This window comes from Sinocyclocheilus grahami, unplaced genomic scaffold (assembly GCF_001515645.1).
Source record: "Sinocyclocheilus grahami isolate Dianchi unplaced genomic scaffold, SAMN03320097.WGS_v1.1 scaffold518.1, whole genome shotgun sequence".
NCBI lineage: Eukaryota > Metazoa > Chordata > Actinopteri > Cypriniformes > Cyprinidae > Sinocyclocheilus > Sinocyclocheilus grahami.
This window is the reverse complement of record NW_015505697.1, coordinates 283,982-292,881: the sequence shown is the minus strand read 5'-3', so window position 1 is coordinate 292,881 and position 8,900 is coordinate 283,982.

The following is an 8,900-nucleotide window of genomic DNA, read 5'->3' as shown; positions in this document are numbered from 1 at the left end:
AGGGCAGAAACGCATAGTCACATATTCAGTTTCGATTTTGATTAAATTATTCAACTGTGCTCTGATTTCAGAGTTACAATGATATTAAAGGGGTCATGAACCGAGAAACCAAAATTCCCTTGATCTTTTGACATATAAGAGGTCATTGTACTATAAAAACATCCTGTATGTTTCGGTATTCTAAAAACAGCTTATATTGAAGCCAGTCTGCCAAAACGACAGCTTGTGGAATGTTCTACTTTATGATATAATAGTGTGGATTAGCACCGCCTCCGCTCGTTATCCAGTTAGCCTATACAATTTAGGTGTTTGAGAACCGCCAAACTGACCCCAAATGTTGTCCACCTGCCCAAACCTTTTTTTTACCCGCACTAATAAATTCAAAACTGCCCAATCTGGCAACACTGGCCTTTATCCATATTAGGGATTTCCTGAAACATCATTTCTATTAATTCTTAGTTTCTGCGTGAGGGTGCATTCTGGCGTCCAGTATGATTGAAGTAGACATTACATGTGTTTAGTGCTCAGTAATGCGCACTAAGTCCTATTTTGGGCATAAATAGGAAAAATAATACTTATCTATAATACTTAGAAATTAGTGAACTATATTTTCTCAAGAATATTTTGAGTTTGAACATTTTTTTTAATACTCTGTTGAATGCAGTTTTTTTTTTGATTATTATAATGAAACAAACTTTTAATACACTTTTTTTTTTGTTCCAGATTTATTTTTTATTAACTTTTTTTTTTTCATGTTCAGTATTATTTTAAATAGGTCAAGGAGAAGCAAGATTTAGATACGTAATAAACTAGATTTCTAAATCAGTAAAACTGCAAATAGTGTCTTAAATTCTGATTATGCAAATTGTAATTTGTGGCCCTTTGCATTTTATGTGGTTTAAATGTGGCCCCCTTGTCCTCTGAACTTCCCCATGCATTAGAAAATTGTAGTATTAGTAATATGTTATAATGTTCATTAAAGGGATAATGCACCCAAAAATTAGAATTCTGTAATCATTTACTCACCCTCATTTTGTTCCAAACCTGTGTGACATTCTCTTTTTCACTGAACATTGGTATGTAAAGTCTGGTGGCAAGCTTTACTGTATTACTACATGCTTTGCCTGGAAATTGAACCCAGCACTATGTACTACTGTTTGAGCAATAGAAATGTTCTATTGTAGTTATCACATCTCATTTGCACTTCTGCATGCATCCCATTAAAAGACATTAGAACCAAAGGAATGTAACTGTTTTGGACATGAAACTTTGTGCAACACATCTGGAAGAGATGACATGAGATGACATGTCACATCATGACATGAGGGTTAGTAAATTATGACAGAATTTTCAGAATATGTAACACTTTGTCATAAGGCTCCATTAGTTAACATTAGTTACTGCTATAACTAACATTAACAATGAGCAATACATTTAAGTATTTACAATATTTATTAATCTTATGTTATTAATACATAATAAAATACATGTATCACTTTAGTATAGGGACCGATTCTCACTATTAACTAGTTACTCATTAGCATGCCTTTTATTAAAATATATAAATATATTATATTAATAATATATTATTATTATGTTTATTAGTACTTATAAAGCACATATTCTGCATGACCATATTCCACATACCTAATCCTACCCAATACCTAAACTTAACAACTACCTTACTAACTATTGATAAGCAGCAAATTAGGAGTTTATTGAGGCAAAAGTAATAGTTAATGGTTTGTTAATAACGAGAATTGGACCTTAAAATAAAGTGTGAACGAATACATTAGTTGTTTCATGTTAGCTCAGGTCCATTAAATAATATTAACATATACAACTTTTGATTTTAAAGGGGTCATATGATGCTTTTTTAAAGATCATTATTTCGTGTATTTGGTGTAACAGAATATGTTGACATGCTTTAATGTAAAAAAAACACATTATTTTTCAAATACTGTACATTATTGTAGGTCCTCTATGCCCCGCCTCCCTCAAACACGTCATTTTCAACAAAGCCCCCTCCTTTGACAAGCGCAGTCTGCTCTGATTGGCCGAACACCGCAAGCACTCGCCGGAAATGTAACGCCCCTTACCATAATCGCGAGCTTCATCTTTCAAAATAAATGTAAAGACAGAGCCCGAAAGGGGAACAGAGTCGAGTGACAGACACAGTGATGAAGCTGGTATGTGTTTGCAGTACACAAGCCTCGCGATGATGCTGATGGCTGCCTCCGTGGCGTGCTCCGCAGTTGTTTTTATGTTTTTGTTAGTTTGTCCTGTCTTTAGTTATATCCCTGCAATCAGTTTCACCAGAGACGAATTGCTGGACATTCGGAAGTACACACCACCCGATATTTCACCGGTTTTCGATTATTCTGATGTTTTGCTGGACATTGTAGTCGGGGGAGCTGTGGCGCTGATCAAACGCTTCAGGACGTGCAGATGGGGAAAGCGAGCCGGCGCGCTCGTGAAGCTCAGGCAGCGCGGATTCAGAACGCCGTTGCCTAGCATCCATCTGGCGAACCTCTGCTCTCTACCCAACAAATCAGACGAGCTCCTTCTGCCCTCCTGGACAAATAAGGATTTTTCAAACTCTGCTGCTCTGTATTTCACGGAAACCTGGCTGAAAGACACCATTCCGGACCGCGCGTTGAGTCTCCCGGGCTTTCAGCTGTTTAGAGCAGATCGCGACGCAGAATCAACGGGGAAATCACGCGACAGCGGGTCATGCTTTTACATCAATGAGAGGTGGTGTACAGATGTAACTGTGTTAAAGAAGATGTGCTGTTCAGATCTAGAAGTGCTCTTCATTAACTGTAAGCCTTTCTACTCGACACGGGAGTTTTGTTCGTTCATTCTCGTAAGTGTGTACATTCCTCCACAAGCGCACGTGAGCTCCGCTTTACAGAAACTCGCTGATCAGATCACAGACACAGAACAACAACACCCGGACTCTGTTTTAATCATTCTCTGGGACTTTAATAAAGTAAATCTCTCCCGTGAACTGCCAAAATACAGACAGCACATCACATGTCCCACCAGAGACAGTAATATATTGGATCACTGTTACACCACAATAAAGAATGCATATCACTCTGTTCCACAAGCAGCTTTGGGGCTCTCTGATCACTGTTTAGTTAATCTCTTACCGACCTACAGGCAGAAACTGAAATCAGCTAAACCTGTGTTAAGGACTGTAAAAAGATGGACTAATGAGGCAGAGCAGGATTTAAAAGCTTGTTTTGACCTCACTGATTGGAGTGTTTTTGAAGCTGCTGCCACCGATCTGGATGAGCTCACAGAGACCATAACATCTTATATCAGTTTCTGTGAAGACATGTGCATTCCTACCTGGACTCAGAGGGTAGTTCGGACTGCTGAGCGAATCATTGGTACGACCCTCCCTTCTCTCCAAGAACTGTACTCATCCAGAGTGAGCAAAAGGGCTGGCAGAATCACTCTGGACCCCTCACATCCAGCACACTCCCTCTTTGAACTGTTGCCATCTGGTCGACGCTACAGAGCTCTGAGCACCAGAACGGCCAGTCACAGGAACAGTTTCTTCCCTCAGGCCATCCATCTCATGAACACTTGACAATAACTGTGGAACACACACTATTTATTCACTCATACACTTATTTATCTAACACACATTCTCAGTCTACATTTCAACTTGCACATAATATACCTGTACATACAATTGCTGATTTATATATTTTTTATTCCTTATTTTTACTTGTTCTAATTTATTTTTATTTTTTAATCTGTGTTTTTTGTTCTGTCACTGTCATTCTGTTACACTGTGGAAGCTTCTGTCACGAAAACAAATTCCTCGTACGTGTAAACATTGTGTGTTTTTTGTTCTGTCACTGTCATTCTGTTACACTGTGGAAGCTTCTGTCACGAAAACAAATTCCTCGTACGTGTAAACATTCCTGGCAATAAAGCTCATTCTTATTCTGATTAAAAAAACTCTGCATTTGAACAGTCAATAGCAAATACTTAAAATAATAACAAAACAGTAGCTGATTCAGAAACGCCATTGTCATAGCAAAGTCAGAATTACCTCCTCTCCTAGGTTCACGAAACGGTCGTCCATAAAATGCATTGCTGTTCTGTTGTAAGTAATCTTAAAGATTTCTACATGCATCTACTTTCGGACGGCCAAATAAAGTGCTTTTGCTTTCGCCTAGAAACACACAGCGTCTCCTTGACATGGCTGCTTCAACACTAACTGCGGTTACTGAAACCACGCCTTCTTTCTTTGCGTGCACATTTGGGCGGCATTATGCAAATATTTCCACATAGTGAGGTAGACATGTGGGGGGGGGGGGGGTTAGACCGGGCCGTTTTAGGGGGGGTCTTAATTTTGATAAAGAATATCTCTTTGGTTTTGAGACTTTAGTCTTTGCAACTTCAGGGATCTTATCTATGCACAATCAGCTTATAACACTCCAAAGAGAAAGGAAAACTTGAAATCGCATCATATGACCCCTTTAATAATGTTTTAGTAAATGTTGAAATTAACATGAATTAACAATGACTAATACTTCAAAAGCATTTGTTAAAGCATCTGTTACTGTCAGGAATATGGAATGTCTGTGTGTGTTTTGCTCCCCATGTGCTCCCATTGACCTAGTTTTCCCTCCTGTGTGACATGCCCATATTTAGTTATTTTCCTGTTCCTGTTCTGATTGTGTTTGATTGAACTCAGGTGTGTCTCATTAATTCCCTCGTTTAGTTCAGTATTTAAAGTGTGTTCTGCCCCTTGTTTCCTGTACGGTGTTATACGTCAATTGGTGCTGTGTGTATCTCCTGCGTGCCCTGTTTTCCCTATGATTTGGATTATTAAAAACTCTCGTGTGGTGTAACTCCTACATCTCCTCGCTCCTCACCATAGCAGTCGTGACAGTTACAGAATTTTCTTCATTGGTTGAATTTATCTTGGTTTGTAAGCCCTTTGGAATGACTATGGATTATTATGGACAAGCACTTTTTTATATTACAAATATTTAGATATTTATGGGCTTAAGAGTTTAGATATGTATATACTAATGGACATGAAAAAAAGAAAAGTCTGTCTTTTACAGTAGGTGCTGTTGTGGCTTTTTTCACCATTTTAAAATACCTTTACCATTTTTAGTTTTATTTTATTTTATTAAATAGTTCTGACTATTAGTAAATACTATATAGTGTATATAGTCTTACAATTAATATCCATTAGGTTTTAATGCCTAGTATTAATTTCTGAAAGCTTTCTGATATTCTGAAAGCACTTTGATCATAATTAGATGATAAAAACAATATACTGTATCCTAAAAGTAATTTGACACTTTTTTTCACAGTATTGTGCATTCTTTCACAATACGTTTGATTTACTGTGTGCAAGAACAACTGGGTTGAAGACGTTGATTAAAAAATAAAATCTTTAATTCCAGCAACTGATTGTAGATCAAAAATAATAGTGACAACCATGTTTTTTTCATGGCATGTTTCAGTTTTATAATTAATGTTAGAAACATTCACTGTAATTTCACACATCTGCAGCACATTCTTTCAATAGCTGTTGGAAGCATCTGTGTGGCTTTTGGCCAACAAGACAACTGGCAATGCTCACGATGATGATTTCTCACTGTGAAACATGATTCCCTCCATGGCATCATCCTATTCACATCACTCTTGTTCGGTGTTTTTCTTATAGTTAACTCACGAGCGCCTCACATTTGAAGTGTTACACACTTTGCTCTTGGAGTGATTGACAAGTATTCTTGATAAGAGAAAGGACATTGTTGAACATCTGCTTATCTGTGAATTCATGAGGCTGAAGTCATGAACATCAAACACTTTGAGGTCCACAGAAGTCTCTTGTCTATGAACAGCTTAAGACACTGTGAAAACATCTAAAGTTTGTGTTTGTTTTGAAAGGAAACACACACCTGCCAACTCATTGAATTGAACACCTTGACTCGAAATAGAGCTGATTACCTTGTTCAAAAACTTTTTTCAACAAAGGTAGTGCACAATGGATCCATGTGGCCTTTTTAGAGTATTTTCTCTGCATTATATATTTACTCTCTTCAGATATCAGATCAGAGTTTAGGTAAAATTAGAAAAGGACTTCAAATGGGGTGCCAGATATTTTCTCATAATTGAGTGGGCTGCTCTCACTAATCTAATATTGCTGTAAAAGCAAGTTATGAGTGTGAAACCGCTCTTTATGTTTGCTCTATTTGAGGATATTAAACGTGGCTGATGGACTGTGTCTAAGATGTCTCCATCTCCTTGTTTTCTCAGAACCACTGGTACAAATTATACTGTTTATGAGAGCTATTCCCAGGCCCAGCAGACAAATTTGCTGCACTAAATCGGTAACCTACGGGGTATTTCCTGTGTAGTCTGTGTTAAATTGCATATGATTAGCAGGGAGAGTTATCCTCCACCTCTATTAATGTCAGGCGGTTAGTCCAAGGAGAGTGCAGTTTAGTAATGCTACATGATCACAGCGAAATAACGTAGCTATAATTATAATAGCCATTGACAATCACTTGAATTCATTGTTTTTTTAAGGTGATATGAATAGAATGGTTATTCTGGTACCAAGTTTATGCTAAAAAAAATTTAAATACCAGCCTTTTGGCAGTGGTAGTAGTATGTGTGAAGAGCATTTGTGGTATGTGGATCATGTGTGCAACTGTGAAAGATCATTTGCACTTCTTGATCAAAATGCCCATCTTTACAAGATATTAATGTAAACAGTCAGTCATGTTTTAAGTTAACTTAAAAAGACAGGGCAATATATCTGATTTGTCAAAATAGATCTATCTAGTCTTGCAGTGTAAATGCAGCTAAATGGATGTTCCACTGTCTTCTATGCCATTAATAATCAAGAATATTGACAGGAAAATTAGAAAATCGCTCACTGCTCTTGTCTGGATAACTAGCAGTTTATATAAGCATTTACAGTCACATACTTGAATTCTTAAAGCACTCTTTGTTCTGTTTACTTGTATTGTTTTACACTTGACTATTTACTTTGTTTAATTTGCATTAATATTTATATTTTATATAACGTTTTTCATATATATTTTCATATATATCTTGCTTTCTCTTTGTCTTTTTCACAGACTCTCTGACAGACTGGGCCTTGAGGCAGCTTGTTCTTGTGTGCTGAACATTTTACATTGCTGTTTTATTTGTCTGACAAATTTGAGGTCAGGATTGGCTATTGGCCAACAGCCTTCATGATCTGCACTATAACTCATATATACGTTCCAGCTGTTGGGTCATGTATGCAGTGACACCAAACATTCACTTGAATATCTGAAATATTTGAAACATGCTTGTTGGATACGCCTGCAAGTCCAAACCTAGAATGCAAGGATAAATAATGAAGGAAGTGCTTGGCAGAAGATATACAGAGCATTACGAATCACAGGATCAGTGTTTTGAAGGTTTTTTTGTAAATGCTGTTGAATGATTCTTAGATTTACTGTGTTCAATGACAGGGACATGTAACATGAGAAGTCAGCGGTCAAATTTTAACACTAAATTTTGCCATGAGAATCATAAGAACTTGTAGTGTAAGTTGCCAGAACAGTGAGGAGTAAGTTACATATTTTCCCCCCACTTTTATCTTTTCTTTCTCTCCCTTCCTCTCTCAGTCTATCTAAAGCTTTTGCAAGGACAGCTGATCATGCAACATTGCGTCCTAATGTTTCACCCATTTAATTATTCAGGAGAACCCCCAATGGCCGTATGTCACTGGTTCTGCCACGCTGACAGACCTGGTATTCGTCACCTTTTCAGTCTGTCTTCTGAAGACACTGCACTCTGTTTAGCATTGTCCCTCTCTTCCCCTCATTCTGTCAGCATTGTCGTCAGTAACCTTGTCTGAATAACCCAGACCTCTAAAGTAATATTTTGTGAGTGTGCGTATGAATTTCATAATCATACTAATTTAGTAATCGGATAATTATTTTGTGGTAATAAAAATAGATCTAAGCGAACAATAGCCTTTAAAATTAATTAAAATACTAATAATAACTACTTCAAATAAAGTTTCAAATTACGTCACGATGTGGGAAGATTTGCATAACGCCGCCCAAATGTTCACGCAAAGAAAGAAGGCGTAACTTTTATTCTCGCTGTAGTATTGTTGTTGCAGCTGCCGCCGTGTCGTGAAGGCACTGTGTGCTTCGTTGTGAAAGCGAAACTACTTTGTTTGGTCTTCCAAAAGAGGACGATATCCGCTTCGTCATGCCTGGACCTGATCCGTGCTGGTCGCTGCGGAAATACATCAACTTCACGCTGTGAATCACCGGATCGGCTTTCACCGTGGACGAAGCAGAGTCCAGCCCGGGATCGTCACATGTGGTTGCTGCAAACCTGCCGGCCATCCTTTGCCGCCACACACTCTAGCCCGCCGGCCGTTCCTCACTCAAGCCCGCCGTGTGTGACGCTGTGTGTTTCGTTGTGAAAGCAAAACTACTTTGTTTGGCCTTCAAAAGAGGACACAACTAGAAATCAGTGGTTAAGTTGAATTTACGACACTGTTCCAGAACAGTTCAACCCAAATATTCAGATGTGTGCAGCGCATTTGATGGAGGACTGTTTCCTGAACCTGCAGAGTAACGTTAGCCTGCAATGTGTCTGTGCACAAAGGCTGTTTCAATAAAGTGGGGCAGTTCCAATTTTGGTGCTTCTGACTCACAGCCTGTAAGTAAATTTTTTATATTTAAAGAATTTGCCACTGATGATTCAAACGTGAGTTTTAAGCAGTGTAGAGTAGCGCTTGCTGTTTGTCCTTTCTCCGATGACAAATGCAGACATGGTTTTATGTTTACACGGCGCGATGCAATGCAACGCGTAAAAAGACAGTATAAGTCATTATAATC